This window comes from Triticum aestivum, chromosome 1B, assembly GCF_018294505.1.
Source record: "Triticum aestivum cultivar Chinese Spring chromosome 1B, IWGSC CS RefSeq v2.1, whole genome shotgun sequence".
Lineage (NCBI taxonomy): Eukaryota > Viridiplantae > Streptophyta > Magnoliopsida > Poales > Poaceae > Triticum > Triticum aestivum.
In genome coordinates, this window is record NC_057795.1 from 516279159 (window position 1) to 516299530 (window position 20372).

Consider the following 20372-nt stretch of genomic DNA (forward strand, 5'->3'; position numbering starts at 1 on the left):
GTGGGTCCCAGATGTCAGGTGGAGGAATCATTATTTTGCGCGTAATAAGGAGGCATTTCCTTGTGTGCGGCCATGGACCCAGCTGTCAGCCTCTCCACGCACAGTCTACTTCTGATGGTGTCATTCGTTGACCACGTTGACCACGCCGCGCCGAGCACATCCAAGGTGGTGGACGACGGCGAGGCCCCGGACAGCAACGAGCCAAAGATGGGAAGACACAGGAGTAAAGTCACAGACGGAGAGGTGTACAAGGGTTAACTGGTTCTAGTGCGGTGTGGTTCGGCAGTCGGTGGAGAAGAACAAGAGGTGTGGAGGGGTGGAGGGATGGCCTAGCCAACGATGGAGTAGCGCTTCACAGCGAAGCGTGCTAAGCAGAGCTGCTAGCAGCAGGAGGCGGGAGGTGGTCCCGGCGGCGCTGGTGGAAGAAGACGAGAGATTGAAGATGGATGCCGGTCGTTGGATGTAAATCCAACGGCTAACATGTCAAAATCATTTGTTGAGTAAATTGACAACGAATTGCGTATTCAACCCACATTTCAGCCTCCAAAATTGTGGCACGTATTCAACCCATTTTTTCAGAATTTACAGTCTTTTTTTTGCGCGGTAGAATTTACAGTCAATTTGATCTTTTTTTGAATTACAATCCATTAGCTGGGCTGGGTGAACAAATAATGTAGCGTCCATGCGGCCCATTAATTTTTTCCTAAAAAATTACTGGCCATTTGCACTTTCTCAAAATACATGATTTTGCTGGGCTAATTCTAATTATAATGTTGGGTTGGGCCAACAATCTTATCATAAAATAAAAAGGGGCTGAGCATTTTGTTATAAATATATTTAAATAGTAAGTGATATTATTACATTCGTCCTTAAATCTTACCAAGCTTTTGTACATAATCACTAGGATTTTCGTGCCAAAACAATCTAGGATTTTATTGTTAAGAAATTATTTTTATAAGTTAATAAGATGTGGGATTTTGTTTTCTTACATATGTAAGTATCTGTTAAATATATGATGACAATAAAAATAATATATAATAACATATAAAATAATTTAAATATATATAATATAGTTAGAAGGGAAACATAAGTTGCACCTGGCGTTCCTATTCTTATATAGACAAATAGAACAGACCTCTGCGTTTTCTTCAAAAAAATACATAAATTGGGCTGCCGATGTTTCAGGAAAAATAAAACATCAGATGGGAGGTCCATAGGTCGGTCGATACATGACGGTCCTCAAGAAAATACAAACAGGCCTGTGGAACCTCCCATCCAAGGTCGCGGGCTGCGCATGTTAAAAAAGAAAGCCTAGACGGGGCAGCCCAAAACCCAGCTGATACTTGTTGCCCCAGTGATAATAAATGATGCCTGCCAGCTCCCCGGCTTCGTTGTGAATTTATCTCCTATAGTAACTACGTTGAAGCACCTAAAAAAATGTAACTATGTTGACAAACCCGTGGGCCCCAACGTCAATATAGCATTAGGAGGACGTATTTTTTCAATGAGGCACTTGCTTGCGTACGGCCATAGACCTGGTGGGTCCCGACTGTCCGCCTCTCCACGTACAGTCCTCTCCAGATTCCTCTCGTTTGTTCAGCATGTTCACAATGGCCGACAATGGCGTCGCAGCGAGCGCACAAAGGCGCAGGAGGGGATCCGACCACCCGAGGAAGTGCCTTATTATTAAGCAAACTACTGAACTAGCCTAGTGGCCAAGTGACACTACCCGATAGCTGTTCCGCTCGGGTTCAATTCCACCTGTGCAGGGAAAATATCTCAAAACTTTTTGCTTCTGCCTTTATTGACATGTGGGTCCCCATTGTCATCTACGCACACCATGTCCAACGCTTGCCAAAACTTCGTCCCTCATTTTCTCTGTGTTTCGCACACTCGACATTGTGTGGGCATTTTGAAAATAGCATATGTTTTTGACTGTGCATCATATGAAGATGTGCTATGCATGAATGTTGATCAGCATGATGTTAACTGGCTGGTAATTCCATTTTCGACCATGAATAAACTTCCAACATGATGTTAACCCTGTTTGAAAAGGCCGTGTTAATATAAATGCTCTTCCTCTGAAAGTTGCAGTTTCTTATCTGAAACTGAACTTGCAGTTTCTTATCTGAAACTGAAACTTGTAGTTTCTTCTATGAGAATCATATTGTCTGCACTTTTATACTCCTATGAAGCTACATTTTTTAAGTGCTAAAAATAGATCTCTAGAATTCATAAAATACTTCATATGCTCAATACTGCAAATATGAAATTCAAAAGACAGTCATATCTAAAAGTACTCTCAAAATACACAACACAAAACACAATTCACAACCTGCAAATACTGACAACCCTAAGCTCCTCCTGACAATCCACAACCTGCCCGACTATTGGGCTGGGGGGTGGGGGGGGGGCAGTCCCCTCCTATTCCTAGATGGCAGACAGCCGCCCCATGAGATGATGTGAACGGCGAGGGAGAGGATGGCGGGGAAGCATCGTCGGGCCAACTGCTTTTCTCCTCTTGTAGTTGTGTTCGGTCGACAAAGATTCCACCGACTCACTCTGGCCGGACACCCTCACAAACGGCACCCTGTAGATGCTCGATCCTTCAATCTCTGGTGGATGCTCCATCTGGTATCGATACTCCCACCACCGCTCCCTCATGACCGGATTCGGTGAATCTGTTTGCTCCATGGCCCAGAGGAGCAGCTCTATGTACTCTCGCGTGACTCCCTCCGGGAGTATCGCTGCCTTTTCGCTCTGTTGCAGATATTTGGCCATGGATGTCGCCGTCGCCGCTAGTTGGTCCTTGTTGTCAAACCAAGACTATATCTCCAACATCCTAGCTAGCTTCACAGGGTCGCCATCTGCGATCCTCACGTACCGGTTGTACTCCTCCAACGATCTACTTCTCCACAGCACCTTCACTTGACGAAATGGTTTTTGAATGGAAGAGGAGAGGAGTAGCGCTGGTTTTGGATTAGAATGGGAGAGGAGCGACACTGGTTTTGGACTGGAACATTGTAAGTGCATCTAGTGCCCCTTAGTGATTTTGGTGTATTGAAGACTTATAGGTTAAGGGTCTAATGCGTTTGTGAGTGTACACAGGTCTATAAGTCTATGAGGAGTTTGATATTTACAGAGAAAGTCGACCCCTAAAAATGAATATCTTCGACTGAAGATTTTGGTATTCCTGAAGACTTTCATGAAGACTTTGAAAGTGAACAAATTGGTGTGTCCGTGAAGACTTGATATTCATGCGAGGAATATGAAGCTTGAAGACTTTTGTTTTCATAGTTTTGTTTTTCTCTTTCTTGAGTCATAGGAAACACCGTACTGTTAAAGGGGGTCAAGGAAATACTTAGGAAAATTTTCCATGTGATGCTCAACTCAAAATCCTATTCCCTTCGAGTAAAGCCATTGGAAATCTCATACAGTTCAGTCAATTTCTTTAGTGACAGAGACAAAGTTCTTCTAGTCGCTAAGGAATTTGTTCTGACTGAGGAGTTAGGAATTCGCCAGTGCGGATTGCCTACACAATGAGGAACATGATAGCCCTGAGGAATTTGAGAGTCAAATTTCCGACCGTTGCTGTGCTGCGCGCCAGCTGTCTCAAAATATCTTATCCAGCTAACAGCCATATCAGACAAGGGCATTTATGCCTTATCATGTCGGGCTGCTCCCTAGGCTATAAATAGCCACCCCCTACAACCACTAGCTGGTTGGCTGCTCCGAGAGAAACTCACACTTGTCATTTGAGAGCATCCCATCCTCCGAGGACTTTGAGCGAAAATCATCGAGTGAGGAAAAACCCAAACCCAAATACCTACAAACCCAAAGTGATTGAGCATCACTGAAGAGATTGATCCTGCATGGATCCGACGCTTGTTACCTTTGAAGACTGTGTTTCTTCCAAACGGTTAGGCGTCATGGTCTAGAGCATCCAAGAGGAATTGTGGATCGCCGAGTGACCGAGTCTGTGAAGGTTTGGAAGTCGCCTGAAGACTTACCACGAGTGATTGGACGAGGTCTGTATGACCTTAGTTCAAGGAGAATACGGTGAGGACTTGGTGTCCTGAGCTGCGTGCTCAGTGACTGGGTGTCCGGGACTATGTGTCCTCAAGTTTAAATACTCAGCCGCTCCAACCAGACGTACAACTGAGACAGCAGTTGGAACTGGTCTACCAAATCATTGTCTTCACCAACCTTACTGGTTCTATTTCCTCAACTCTTTCATTTCCTCATTATTGTGTTGAGTGATTGTTCATATCTGTGTTTGAATACTTTGACTGAAGACATTCTCAATTTCCTCAGTTCAATTTCTCCAGTCTGTTTGTCTTCATCTTGTGTTATCCTGTGATTATGCTTTCTGTACTCTGTGTTTGTCTTCATTTCATCATGATGACTATGTTTGTATTCTATTATGCTTACTTCTGAGTACTTATTCCGCTGCAAGTAGTTCTTCGCTAAGGAATTTCCTCACCGGCAAATTCCTGAGTGAAGAATTCATAAAAATCGCCTATTCACCCCCCTCTAGTCGATATAGCGCACTTTCAATTGGTATCAGAGCAAGGTACTCCCTTGTTCTGCGTGATTTTGGTTTAACCACCTGGAGTTCTAGTTATGTCGACCGCAAGTATGATCAAGGTCTCCGCTGGGTGTCCTACCTTCGATGGCACGGACTACCCCTACTGGAAGAATAAGATGCGAATGCATCTTGAAGCAATTGACAACGGTCTCTGGTACATTGTGGAAAATGGTGTTCCCTCAGTCACACCTTCCCTGAATGCTGCTGATGTGAAGAGATTCAAGCAACTCGATTCTCAAGCGAAGAATATCATATGTGTTCATCAAAGTAAAGGGCAGTATGGTAGAGTGAGTGCTTTGGAAACTGCTAAGCTTATCTGGGATAGGCTCTCCAAAGTAAATGAAGGAGTCTCAACTCAACGTGACTCTCGTGTTGACGTTCTTCTCAATCTCTTCAATCGCTTCAAAAGACTCGACAATGAAAATGTTCAGCAAACCTTCGATCGCCTCACTGACATCTCAAATGAGCTTCAAGCGCTTGGCGCCACTGACATCACCGACCATGAGGTGGTGAAGAAATTGCGGAGATCGCTAGATTCTTCATTTGACACTCTAGCACTGATGATACAAGAACATGCTGACTACAAGTCACTGGATCCCGCTGATATCCTCGAGAGGCTAAATACTCATGAGTTCCAGCTTGCTGAAAAGAGAGATCTCTATGGTTCAAGCTATGGCAAAACCCGTGCCCTGAAGGCCAAGGCTGTGTCTGAATCTGAATGTGAAGATTCTGGTAGTAGCCTTGGTGATCCTGAAGAATTAAGCCAGGAGCTAGCACTGCTCGTGAAGAAGTTCCAGAAGTTCTCAAGACGTGGTCGTTTTGGAAAATCCTCAAGGAGTAGTGATTCCTCATCAAGTGACTATAAGAGAAGGCTATGCCACAAATGCAAGAAACCTGGTCACTATATTCAAGATTGTCCTCAGTGGGAAATGGAATTAAAGAAGAAGAAATACAAGGATTACAGTTCTGATGACGCTAAGAAGAAGAAGAAATCTTCAAAATCTTCATCATCAAAATCCTCGAAGTCTTCATCTCACAAGAAGAGCAGCTCCAAGAAGGCTCGGGCATTCATTGGCAAGGAAATGGACTCTGAAGCTGAATTGAGGAACAAGAGGAAGAGGAGGCATCTGAGGAGTCCGAGTCTGGTTGGCGAGTCTGGCTCTCGCTACTGCATTCGTCAGCAAGTCCATCTTCAACTCTGAAGAAATTGACCTCACCAACAAGGCTGATGAAGATAATGATGACTACGCTCCGACCTATTGCTTCATGGCAAAGGGTGCAAAGGTACTCAAATATACCTCCTCTGAATCTAGTGAGAATGAATCTGATGAAGATCTCAAGCCCAGCTACTCTAAACTTGCTAAAATTGCTGTGAAACAACAAAGGGCTTTTGAAAAGGTTCAAAACATTCTAGACAAAAGTGATGATATGTTGGGTGAAGAAATGGATCGCACTAAAGCCCTGACTGAAAATCTTTAGAGACTTAAGTCCAGGTTCGACAGCCTTCAAGGTCATCATAACACTCTCTTATCTGATCATGAGAAGCTTTCTTATGAATTTCTTCAAAGAAAGCAAGATCTTGAGAAGCTAAGAGTGAGTTATGAAGATCTTCAAAAGGAGCGCGATTCATTGCTAGCTCAACAAATCAGCGCTTCTCAGGAAGAATTTGTTCCTACATGCTTAAAGTGCATTGAACGTGAATCTGCTAATTCTTCACCTGAATGTTCAAATGCTTCAACTGTTAAAAATTCTTCACCTGCCTCTGCTATCACTAATTCCTCATCTAAGGACATTGCTAGTATCACTGACGATGCAGAGCTGAAGGAATTGTACATGACAGGCATGTACAAAAGCCTCAAAGGGCATCAGACTCTTTGTGATGTGCTTAAAAAGCAGATCCTCAACAGGAACCCTAGGAAAGAGGGTATTGCCTTCGAGAGGAAACTCAATGCTAATGGAACATATTGGAAGCCTGAGTAGTACCCCAAAACCTCATGGGTTGCTGCAAAGGGACCTCCAGTTGATCCATCTAACTTATCTGGCTTTACATGTGAATCTCCTCATTCTTCTGATGAGTCATTTGACTCCATCTATAAACTGTTCAAAAATCAGAATGGTGAAGTATTTGCTAGATTTGTTGGCACTAACTGCAGGAAAGGTTCTCCTATGAAGAAAATCTGGGTTCCCAAGAAGTGCCTTGAAAGTCTTCAGGTGAATGTCCTCATGACACCACCTGTGAAGAATAGGAACCCCAGATCAAACTCTTCATATGGACCAAATTCTTCATATGGATCCAAGTCCTCATACGGGCAAAATTCCTCATGTGGATCAAATTCCTCAAAAGGGTCACAGTCCTCATATGATTTTCATCATGCTAACAACTCTGTTTCACAGGGTAGAGCTAAGGGCTATGAATATGAGCATTATTCTTCTAATCATTATGTTCATAAGTCCTCGAAGAATTTCTCTGCTTATTCATATGCTTACCCTAACCCCTCTTATGTGAAACGAAATGGTTTGGCATCTTTGCCACCTTTCTCTTATGGAGCTCGTAGAGTGATGAACTCTTTGCCACCCCTTCAGATGTGGGTGGTAAAGAAAAAGAACTAATTTCTTCCGCAGGGCCAGGTCTCCAGACATGATAAATCGTTTGAAGAATTTGCTGGGGACCTGACTAAAATACCTGAAAGGACACATGCGAATCATGATGAAATGAACTTTCATTTCACACGTCCTCATACTGCTATATCTGTTTTTACTCTTTGATGAAATTCATCTGATGAATTTGACGTCATATTCGTCACTGATGAAGTATATGAGTTCATAAGATGCACTAATTCATCTGCAGGATGATCAACCCAAAGCAAACGAGTGGGTCCTCGATAGTGGATGTACGAATCACATGACTGGTGACAAGAACCTACTGATGGATGCTCCTTTATCACCATCACATCTGAAGCATATTATCTTTGCTGACAAAGGCAGAAGTCAGGTATTGGGTCTAGGTAAGGTTGCGATCTCAAAGGATCGACACATGGACAAAGTCATGCTTGTCGAGTCCTTAGGATACAACCTCATGTCTGTCTCAATGCTTTGTGATCTCGATATGGTTGTTGTCTTTGGAAGATATCGTTGTGTTGTGATCATGGAAGCTGACCATTCCAAAGTCTTCGAAGGCTTTAGGGGAGGAGATCTGTATATTGTTGATTTCTCTACAGGACCACAACCAGCCGTGTGCTTACTGGCAAAAGCTTTAGAAGGCTGGCTATGGCATCGACGACTTGGTCACGCTGGCATGAGGAATCTGAACACGCTTGCAAAGAAGAAGCATGTCATTGGCATTGAGAATGTCAAATTCCTCAAGGATCACTTATGTGGAGCTTGTGAAGCTGGAAAGATGACAAAGGCCAAGCATCCAGCGAAGACTATCATGACCACTACTCATCCATTCGAATTACTTCACATGGATCTCTTTGGTCCTAATCATTATTCTGCTGTTTCAAATGATGCATCTCTATATGGCTTTGTTATCATTGATGACTATTCTTGTTACACATGGGCAGTGTCACTTACAAACATGAAGTGCAGGAAATCTTCAAACGATTTTCCTCGAGGGCTTCAACCAACTCTGGTGTGAAGATCAAGCACATTAGAACTGACAATGGGACCGAGTTCAAGAATTCCGGTCTTGATGAACTTGGTATTACTCATGAGTTATCTGCTCCTTATACTCCACAGCAGAATGGCATCATGGAGCGCAAGAACAGAACCCTCGCTGAAATGGCTCGTACTATGCTTGATGAATACAAGACGCCTCGTCGTTTCTGGATTGAGGCAATTGATACTGCGTGCCACGTCATCAATCGGGTATATCTTCACAAATTCTTCAAGAAGACTGCCTATGAACTCCTCGCTGACAAGAAACCCAATATGAGTTATTTCAAAGTCTTCAGTGCTAAATGTTGGATTAGAGATCCTCATCACAATGATAAATTTGCACCGAAAGCACATGAAGGTTTTATGCTTGGTTACGGAAAGGACTCGCACACCTACAGAGTCTTCAATAACGTTCTTCACAAGGTTGTTGAAACTGTAGATGTGCGGTTGATGAAACTAATGGCTCGCAAAGAGAGCACCTACCTTTTGTGATAGATGAACCAGCACCTGAGGATTCTATCAAGTTCAAGGCTACTGAGGATGTCATTCCTACCGAAGAATCTGCTGAAGAATTCATTCCAGAACATGAAGAAAATCAAGCTGATGCACCTGAGGAAAATGCTGAAGAAAATGCTGATCAAATTCCTCGACGACAACCAGCTCATCCTCACATTGCAAAAGAAGTGCAAGTGGAAAAGATCATCAATGACATTCGAGCACCAGGTCCTCTCACACTCTCAAAAGCTTCACATTTATCTAACTTTTGTGGGCACTATGCTTTTGTCTCTATCATAGAGCCCACTAAGGTAGATGAAGCATTTCTGGAGCCTGAGTGGATTCAGGCCATGCAAGAAGAATTACATCAGTTCGAGCTCAGCAATGTCTAGGAACTGGTCAAAGTCCAGATCCTCGCAAGCATAATATCATTGGCACAAAGTGGATCTACCGCAACAAGCAAGATGAAAATGGCCTTGTGGTGAGGAATAAGACACGACTTGTAGCTCAAGGCTACACACAGGTTGAAGGAATTGATTTCGATGAAACTTTTGCACCTGTTGCTAGACTTGAGGCTATTCGCATATTACTTGCTTATGCTAACCATCATAATATCACTTTATATCAAATGGATGTGAAAAGTGCATTCCTCAATGGTAAGCTTGAGGAAGAAGTATATGTTGCTCAACCCCCAGGTTTTGAAGGTCCAAAGAATCCTGACAAAGTCTTCAGACTCAATAAGGCCCTCTATGGCCTCAAGCAGGCCCCTCGGGTATGGTATGATACTTTGAAGGAATTCTTCATGAAGAATGGCTTCACACCCGGTTCACTCGACCCTACTCTCTTTACTAAATCTTATGATGGTGAACTGTTTGTGTGCCAAATATACGTTGATGATATTATCTTTGGCTGTACTGACCAACGTTATAGTGATGAATTTGCCTATATGATGAGTGAAGAATATCAAATGTCTATGATGGGAGAGTTGAAATTCTTCTTAGGTCTTCAAATTCGTCAACAGCACTATGGCATATTCATATCTCAAGAGAAATACCTCAAGGATGTTCTGAGGAAATTCGGCATGCAAGATTGCAAAGGTGTCAAAATTCCTATGCCCACAAATGGCCATCTATGCACTGATGAAAATGGTATTGACTTTGATCACAAGGTATACCGCTCCATGATTGGTTCTTTATTGTACTTATGTGCATCTAGGCCAGATATAATGCTTAGTGTTTGCATGTGTGCCCGATTTCAAGATGCACCGAAGGATTCACACCATTAAGCTGTGAAGCATATTCTTCGATATCTAGATCACACACCAACACTAGGATTATGGTACCCCAAGGGCTCTACTTTTGATCTCATTGGATATTCTGATTCTGACTATGTTGGTGATCGTGTGGACCACAAGTCAACATCTGGTACTTGTCATTTCCTCGGACAATCTTTGGTCTATTGGTCCTCGAAGAAACAGAACTGTGTATCACTATCTACTGCAGAAGCTGAGTACATTGCTGCTGGTTCTTGCTGTGCTCAACTGCTATGGATGAAGCAAACCCTCAAGGACTATGGCGTCAACGTGAAGAATGTGCCTCTCCTCTGCGACAATGAGAGTGCCATCAAGATTGCTCACAACCCAGTTCAGCACTCAAAGACAAAGCACATTCAGATTCATCATCATTTTCTTCGTGATCATGTGTTGAAGGGCGACATCTCCATCGAGCACGTGAAGACTGAAGAACAGTTAGCCGATATCTTCACAAAGCCCTTGGATGAGAAGAGATTTAGCAAGTTGCGGTGTGAGCTAAATATATTAGAGTCTTCGAATGTTCTTTGAAAAGGACACTCATCCTAACACTTATGCAAAATTGATGACTTAGATGTGCAACACATGAAGAAATGTTTTTCTTCAATCAATGAAGAATAACACTCTAAGTGTGAAGAAATAAATGAAGAATTTGATTCTCAGAACCCTACGACAATTGTACGCGGTGTCTGAAATCATCATTCTTATACGGTGGGTCACGCCACCACCAAAGTTGAAAATCTTCATTTTTGAAATTCCTCAGTGTTGAAATTCTTCAGTTTTTCAAATTCTTCAACTTTGCAAAATCTTCACTGGTTCCGTCGTTTTTCTTCAATTGGTTATATATATATATGAGTTTATGTCCTCTACAACATTCACTTATGGCTATTTCTTCAAGTTGTGTTTTCTGCTAAGTGAATGTGATCGGACCCTTTCCCCTCTATGCTATACTCAACCTAGCCTGTTCACAAATTCTTCATGTGCATTCTATTTGAAACTCGTTCAAAATCTTCACTGTGTCCTTGTCAGCTGAAGAAATTGCGAACGGAACTTAAAAACTTATCTGATCCAAATTTTTGGTTTTGCCGCTCAAACCGTCCCGTATCCCACGATAGACTTATCTATTCACCCACGATCTAACATGATCTCCAGTTTTCAGTACGTGGGTGACACATGTCAAGTGAATGAGAAGGGTCAGGGGCATGTTCGTCCTAAATCTTCGGGCAAACAATTTTTCACTGCGACTATAAATACCCCTCTCCCCTTCCTCACTTCCTTTACTCCGCTCGACCGCTCTCTCTCTCGCTCGAGCTTCTCAAACCCTAGCGCCGCCGCTACTCCATCGTCACCGGTGAGGAAGAGCTTCAATGCCTCGACCTCGTCGCCGTCGTACCCGCGCCGGCCGCGGAAATCTTCACTCCGTCGCCGCCGTAGCTATCTTCCTCCGCCGAGTTAGGGCGTGGAAGATCTGAACTGACGAGCTTCAAATCTACACTTCTCAGTTCGTCGTGTTCTTCATCAAGGGTAATTCAAAATTACTTTTACTGCCCTCTTTGATTCGAATTTTCTCTACAAAATCTTCAAAGGTGTTTTATTCTTCAAATCCTCACACAAAAAAACCTCACTAGTCATCTGCTCTTGATTCTTTTCTCTAAGCATCATTTTTCTTCAAGATTCCTCAATTGTCTGGATCCTCGATCTATACAACTCTGGAACCTAAGACAAAGAACGCTTAGTGAAATTATTCAAGACTCATCTGGTCAAATTCCTCAAACTTGTTCTTTTTGAAAAACCTTCTGAGAACGCATATGACCTCTCCAAATTCCTCGCAACTATACTCTGTTCATAGGTACTCATGTCCGCTGCTGAATCACTAGGTTCTCATCAACTTAACTCATTTGTAGCATTCCTCAAAGAAAAGTTGCATACTTCTTCAGAGAATTCTATTGTTCAAATTCCTCATCTGAAGAATATGGCAGACGGTAAGAAGCTGCAAAAAGGAGGAAAGAAGCCTGAGGTCATGACTGCATTTGAAATACCCGAGGACATCTATGCTGACTATTGCACACCTGATGAGGCTAAGTTCAGAAAGGAGAACCAAACTCAGCGCAAGGTGCGCATACAGAGGATTGAAAGGAGATGGGCAAGAGAATGGAGGGAGTACATATATGTAACTCCAAAGTATATGAAGAAATTCGCACTAAATCCTCCATGCCCAAGAGCTCCATTGGCACCTGGCCAAGAAGCTGACCCCACCAGCATCAAGCATGGTGAGGATTTTCCTGAAGAATGGGCCAAACGCCAAGCCAAGTTGGCGAGACAAGCCAAAGAAGCAGTGAGGAAATTCAATGAAGACTCTGCTGCTGCTGCTGCTGCCACTGAGGCCTCTCTCAAGCCTAGAAAATCAATGGCAAAGAAGCCCGCTCATAAGCCAAGTGCTTCACCAACTATGCCCTCATGGCCAAGTTCCTCAGCAATGCCCTCATGGCCAGAGTCTTCAAAGCCGTCACGGCCAGATTCTTCAAAGCCCTCACGGCCAGTACTCAAGCTGCTCCGGCAAAATCCTCAACACATGTACATCTGGCCACGTGCCAAAGGACTACATGCATCTCTATTGACTATGGTGCCTCAGCAAGTTCCTCAGCTGCACCAAAATCTTCATCAGGCCCCACTCTGCTGAAGACAAAGGCAACGACTGGTCGAGGTCCTCGGCCGAGTCCGAAGAAGAAACAGATTGCCTTCCAAGTGCCATCTGACGATGAAGCTGATGATGATGAACTAGCAGAAATCATCAGAGACAGGCAAGAAAGGGCCGCTAGATCCAAAGGCACAAATGTGCCATTGCTTTTGGATCCAAGGGCGATCCTCGATTACATCAATCTCTGGCACAAGGATCCAAACACTCCTATGCCTGATTTCAATTTGACTCCTGGTCAAAGTCACATGCTGACCCATTTCATCACTGAAGAGAAATGGAAATTTGAGAAGGCTTGGCAGAACAAGAAGGCTCAGTACAAGAAGGAAAATTTTCTGAAGAATAACATTCTCTCTATGACTACTGAGGATCTTGTGAAGATCCAGTCTGAAATCAAAGCCCTCAGCAATGATTTCAATGCTTATTATGCTGATTGGCAAGGAGCCAAAGTCAGGTTTGTGAAACTGACTGAGAAGTTCACCAATGTTGTAGCCCCATCGCAATAAGAAATTCCTCAAGCTGAAGCTTCTGCTCAGCAAACTGAAGAACATGCCAGCACCGCTGATGACATTCAGGCTGCTAATGAAAATGCTAGTTCCAGGGCTGATGACTCCATTCCAGCCGCTGAAAAAATTGCCAGGGCATCCACTAGTGGTGCGCCTGAAGAAACTGAAGAAGTCAGGGCAACTACATCAGTTGCGCCTGAAGAAAATCAACCAGATTCCTCAGCTCCTCCTGCGCCTACACCAACTTCGATCCTTCCATCTGCATTATATGTGAAGAAGACCAAGGCTGCAGAGCGAGCTGCAGTGAAGAAAAGGAAAGCATCAGCTGCTTCAGATTCTTCAGCTCCGAAGAAAATGAAGCCTATGACTAGCTCGTTTGAAAATCCAATTGATGTTGTTCCAATTTACACCATGCCATCAAAGGACCTTGTTCCTTTTGGTGAAGAATATGTGATCCCAAGCGGATCTGATGAAGAACCTCAATCTGCTGCTTCGTCAGAGCAGGTTGATGAAGAAATTGAAGTGGATACGATCCCTTCAACGCCTGTTGCTTCCTCGCCAATGCCTCAGTTCACAGCTGAAGAAGCCGGCATTGAAGAAATTGAAGATGAAGACGTGGATATTGGCTGCACAACACCCGTGATGAATGATGACTTTTGGGAAAGTCAGCACCCCAATTCTCCACTCTTCACCCCAATACAACAAATACCTCAGTCCCATGCACCAATCGCTCAAATGGGCTCTGAAGAAACTCATCCCACTTCATTGAAGAAATTCCAGCCGCTAGTGCTGAAGAAACTGCTGCTGCTGATCCTTTGATCACGTAGACTGCCACTGAAGAGGAACCAGAAATTCCTCAGCCTGAAGAACCTGAGATTGCGATTCCTGAGGTTGTGATGCAACTCACTGACACTCCAGTGCCCAAGCCAAAGGATCCATTCTCAAAGAAGCAAAAGTTCAAGGCTGAAGATTTCTTCAGCGAGCATGTGTTCTTCACAGATTACAACCCCTATGATTCTGCTCGCATAAGGAAGAGGCATTTCTGGACTGCTAGTCGAGCCAATTTCTATTCCTCAGTACTGTTCAACAAAGACAAAGTCTTTGATCATGAACATATTCCTCATGTGGACATGGAATCTCTGTCGTGGTTCGAGCCAGTCCTCAGTGTTCTTCATGATGCTGGATTGCTAAATTTCTGCACTGACATATGTGATTGGAATGAAGAACTCATTCTTCAATTCTATGCGACGCCGCACATAATAGGAAATTTTGAAGATGTGAATTCATGGGTGCTGGACTGGATGTCTGAAAATACTCACTACAAGGCACCAGCTACTGAATTGCTTCGTGTCTTACCACTCAGTCCTCCCCTTGACGGTGCTCGTTGCGTCTACAGTGAACCTGAGCTTTCAAATCATTACATGCAAGTGTTGATGAAGCCTTTGAAGCCAGGGCAGGCCCCTCGAACCAAATTCCTCGTCAAGGAATTACTGTATGTGCCTCGGACTGTCTATCGCATTCTGACGAAGACAATGAGTCCTATCAAAGGCCACGACTCAAATGATGAAGAAGTTGTTGGCATCATGAAGAATATGCTTATCAATATCATTCATGGCGTTCCCATCAACTTCCATTATTTCTTCATGAGGACTCTGGCGAATATTGCTATGTCACCATTTGAGCTGAAGCCTTATGCACCATGGATTATGAGGTTCATCAGGACAAGGTCTTCACTCAATTACAAGGCTGATACTCTGAACCACGGCAGCTACTTGCCTCCAATTGAAGTCCTCGAACGGACATTTGCCTCAGATGATGACAAAGCCAAGGCAACTGCTGTGATAGATGAAGGCATTCATCCATTGGATGGTCAATTTCGCAAGGCTGCATCCTATTCCACCAATGATGACTCTGCCACACATGACTCTACCGCTAAGCAAAATACTCAAGCTACAGCACCCAGGGTGATGACTGATCGTGAGTTACTCCTCAGTCTTCATCAGAAAGTTGATCGCAATCATAAATGGGTCAAGCGTCAGTTTGGTTCAATTCTTCACAACATGACCTCAACACACAATGCAGTGAAGAAAAACCACTACTACCTCCATGAAACCTTCAACCATACCTGGGCTGTTCTATCTCATGTCTACAGCGCAGATGATCTAAAGAAAATGGGTTTCAAGGAAGAATTAGACTGGTCTGCACCTCCACCGAAGAAATTCAAGAAGGTCAAGGTTCCTTCCTTGGTGGCCAGCTCCTATTCTTCATCGCGCGACACTAATGAAAATGAAGACTTGGACGACACTGCAGCAGGCCCTACTACGACAACCGACCCCGACAATGCTGATGCTCCTCCATCAACTTGATATTCTTCAGGGGCGTTAGTCCTAAGTTTCGATCCTTTTGGTCATTCGATGACAAAGGGGGAGAAATTTGAGTTAGTCTTCAAGCGGGTCTATTATATGGGCGTTTTTTGCTAAGTTACAACTCTTGTTCTTCTGAAACTTTATTGGATCAAGTTGTAAACTTAAACTTGATGGTGCTCTGATACTTTTGATGCACTGTGCTCTGATACTCTTGATGCGTTATTCTTCATGCTTGTTCCTCATTAATATTATTGCACGCATGTTGAATTTCATCAGGCACCATATTTCATCATGCATTTCAAATTCTTCATATTATATGTTAAATGCGTGTATGAATTACAAGATATAGGGGGAGATCTCCATGTATATTGCAATCAAATTCCTCAATATCAGTACTTACACTTCATATGTTTATCCCCGTTGAAAACTTAACCTATATTGTCATCAATCACCAAAAAGGGGGAGATTGTAAGTGCATCTAGTGCCCCTTAGTGATTTTGGTGTATTGAAGACTTATAGGTTAAGGGTCTAATGCGTTTGTGAGTGTACACGGGTCTATAAGTCTATGAGGAGTTTGATATTTACAGAGGAAGTTGACCCCTAAAAATGAATATGTTCGACTGAAGATTTTGGTATTCCTGAAGACTTTCATGAAGACTTTGAAAGTGAAGAAATTGGTGTGTCCGTGAAGACTTGATATTCATGCGAGGAATATGAAGCTTGAAGACTTTCATTTTCATAGTTTTTTTTTCTCTTTCTTGAGTCATAGGAAACACCGTACTGTTAAAGGGGGTCGAGGAAATACTAAGGAAAAATTTCCATGTGATGCTCAACTCAAAATCCTACACCTACCAATCCCTTCGAGTGAAGCCATTGGAAATCTCATACAATTCAGTCAATTTCTTCAGTGACAGAGATGAAGTTCTTCTAGTCGCTGAGGAATTTGTTCTGACTGAGGAGTTAGGAATTCGCCAGTGCGGATTGCCTACACAGTGAGGAACATGATAGCCCTGAGGAATTTGAGAGTCAAATTTCCGACCATTGCTGTGCTGCACACCAGCTATCCCAAAATATCTTATCCACCTAACGGTCATATCAGACAAGGGCATTTATGTCTTATCATGTCGGGCTGCTCCCTAGGCTATAAATAGCCGCCCCCTACAACCACTAGCTAGTTCGCTGCTCCACGAGAAACTGACACTTGTCATTTGAGAGCATCCCATCCTCCGAGGACTTTGAGTGAAAATCATCGAGTGAGGAAAAACCCAAACCCAAACATCTACAAACCCAAAGTGATTGAGCATCACTGAAGAGATTGATCCTGCGTGGATCCGATGCTTGTTACCTTTGAAGACTGTTGTCGTGGATTTGTCACGGCAGATGTCATAATGTAAGGACTTAGTCGCGAGGCCAACGCATCTATGTGGTAGCTTGAGAGGGGTTGAGTGGAATTGAGAGACGCAACACAAGACAAGGATTTAGACAGCTTCGGGCCCCGGGAAACATCATCCGATAATAACCCTACATGATGTTTGTGGCTAGGTCTCATTATGATCATGAGAGAGTTGCCGGCAAGCCGGCTCTTTGTGTCTAGCCCTAGAGATTGTTCTTGTTTCCTCTTAAGCCGGCCTACCATAACGTAAGCCGGCCTTCTAGGCCTTGAGCCTCCCGGGCCCCCGGGTCTTGTCGCTCCTCTGATCCGCTTGCCAGGTCACCCATAAGTCACCAGGATCGGGCGGGTCACTTAGTGTGTCGTCCAGCCAGGGCGGGTCATTAGTGAGTCGCCAAGTCCGGCCGGGTTATACTTCCGGCCGGGTTACACCGCGGGGTATATCCCCGACATTAGCCCCCAAGTTTAGCTTGGATTTATCCAGGGTAAACTTATGCTGCAAAATAAACACAAGAACAAATTTGACAGGTTATGCCCCGAGTTTAGAATTCTTGCAAACCGGCACCTGAACATCCTTAAATCCTTGTCATTTCGTTCTTCTAGAAAATCCGGGTCAATAGACCAGCTTCACAATCAATTTGCTTGTAGAAGAAATATTGTAAACAAATAATCCATTTGAGTCAGCTTCCAAAGCACCGGCTTAAAAAATATAGGTCTTGAAAGACTCATCTGATTTTCAACCGGCCTAAAGATGTAGATCTTGCCAAGTTATAATTTCCAAAATCTCCGGGTTATAAAAGACTGATGATGTCGAGTCATAATTGTTGTTGACACCGGGTCATGTAATTGATCTTCCTAATTTACTCAAAGCTAAAAATTTGAAGATGTTCCTTCTTTATATGCATAATACCTGTAGCCCCCAAGTCTTAAGAGGAGAACATAGTGATAACTTAAGACTTGCTTCAATATAAGTGTTGCAACCTTGAAGAAATCCGGGTTATTCATCTCAATCATTAGTCATAAACTGAATATTCCACATATGTAACCCCCAAGTGCCGGGTTGTCATGCTTGCAGAAACCTGGGACTTGTAATTGCCTTATGCTCATAAAAACTTGAATTTTTGACAGGAGCAATTGGTAGCCCCCAAGGGCCGGCTCATTACGATGTGATGAGTCGGGTCTTCAATGAGGTGAACAAAAATGACTTTGCATTAGCCTCCAAGTGTCATGGTGCATGCTTGCAGCGACATGAGACTTGCATATTTGGTGTAACATCAATTTGAATAATGTAGCCCCCAAGTGCCGGGTCGTAAGCCTGCAGCGACTCGGGACTATTTCTTTCATTGTAGAATAAATCATATCCATTGATAAAACAATAGCCATTGCGCTGAAGCGACTTTGAAAACCTCAATCATAACATTGGTTATTGATAATCATAATAGAAATCCAGCCATGTTGGCTATTTAAGATTTGAACAATATAATCCGGCATGAAAATCTCAATCATTCAATATCATCATGAAAATCCAGCCAGTTTTGGCTATTAAAAATTTGAATACTTCATCAGTTGACAAGTAAATCCGGAGTTTAAATACCTGGCGGCTCTTGGCCGATGCGCATTCATTGTAACCCGGTGGCGTATAGCCTTTGAGAAAATCAAGAATTAATAACCCTTTTGAGACATCAATTTCAATCTTTGATGATGGGCTTGAACTTGATCATTTATGTAAGCCATAGCTTTGTAGATCCTGCACAGAGTTTAAACAACATATGCACTGGCGATATAATGTCAATAGCCAGGGCGGGTAACCACCCAAATATAGTCTTATCCTGCACACAAGTAGATCACAAGATCCCTATGATCCTTTGAATGATACCGCCGGGTTATGTGACCCGGACAGTGAAGTTGATAACTCAACTCTGTAAGAGCCGGCACATATGATATTTGTCACAACTCAAATACTTGCGATTTTATAAAAATAGATAAATTTTTTTGAGGCTTCTGATTTGAATACGATCAGTAAACCGTTCCAAAGGGGTTAAGCTAAGATTCGAATACGATCATATAGCCCCCAATGGCGTTGGCGATGCCGATCAAAGTGGGTATCGACAACTATGTTCTCTTTGGTTCGAATACGACCTATGTTTGAACAGGAACCCCCCAAGTGACCTTAAGAGTTGTTTAGCGACGCTGATTCGAATACGATCCACGTCGATTCCCAAAGGGGTTGAGCTATGATTCAGATATGATCAAGAAGCCCCCAAGTAGGTTTAGCAGTTTGCTAATCAAAAGGGTATCGACAGCTATGTTCTCTTTGGTTCGAATATGACCTATGTTTGAACAGGAAGCCCCCAAGTGACCATATAAGTTTTGGCATTGCGCCGATCAAGAGGGTACTGATAGCTATGCCCGATGAGCAGGAAGCCCCCAAGTGACCATAATAAGATAAGCCGTAAGGCATGATACCTATGTTTGAACTACGCATCATGGCAGCAAGTTCTTTTTGGCACCCTTTAATCTTTCTGAGAACTCGAACTTGTGAGAGATTAATTCTTTTTGAACCGGAAGTTTAAACCGGCTTTGAAAGATTCAAAACTTTGAGAGAGATAAATTTACCTTGAGCCGTATTTGAACGGGATTTGAGAGCTTCAAAACCTTGCGGTAAATAAATTTCCCTTGAACTGGTTTTTAAACCAGATATTAAGAGTGTCAGTGCTTTGTGGGAGAGAGATGTCTCTTGAACCAAATTTTAAATCGGAGTCCTTCTTTTTAAGCCGGAAATTTTCTGACGGCCTTTTAATTTTTCACCAATATAGCGGTAGCCTCTTCAACCGGGTTACCTTCCCTCCAATGACCCGGAGTTCTTGAATCCATTGAAACCGGCTAATTTTGCTGAGCCATACCATTGTAGCCCCCAAGTCTCAAGATGACTCAAAGATTTGGCTTGAGATTCTCCATATTTGACCATAGCAAAAGGTGTATATCATTGGCATTGATAACGCGATGTGAATCCACAGAAGGTTGAGGTGACTGCAGCGGGTTATAAATGATCCCGTACGAACCGTGTTAGCAACTCGGCCAATGGTTCCTTCCAACTGGTTGTTTGAAGTTAACCAAAACGCAATAGCAGCGACTTGTGCACCCGGACATTGAGCCATCCAGTGCAGACGGCGGCTGACAATACATGATAATTTGCCTCCAATTTGTTGGAAGAAAACCGGGCTTCCCAAGTAGTGACTTGCTCATACTCAATAAACAACTCATGCAGACAAGTGCGCCCCGATGTGTTGATGTAGACCAGGCCACGAGAGACGGACGGTGAAGACGACCGCAACATCTGAGGCGACACAAATAGATAAACCCGCC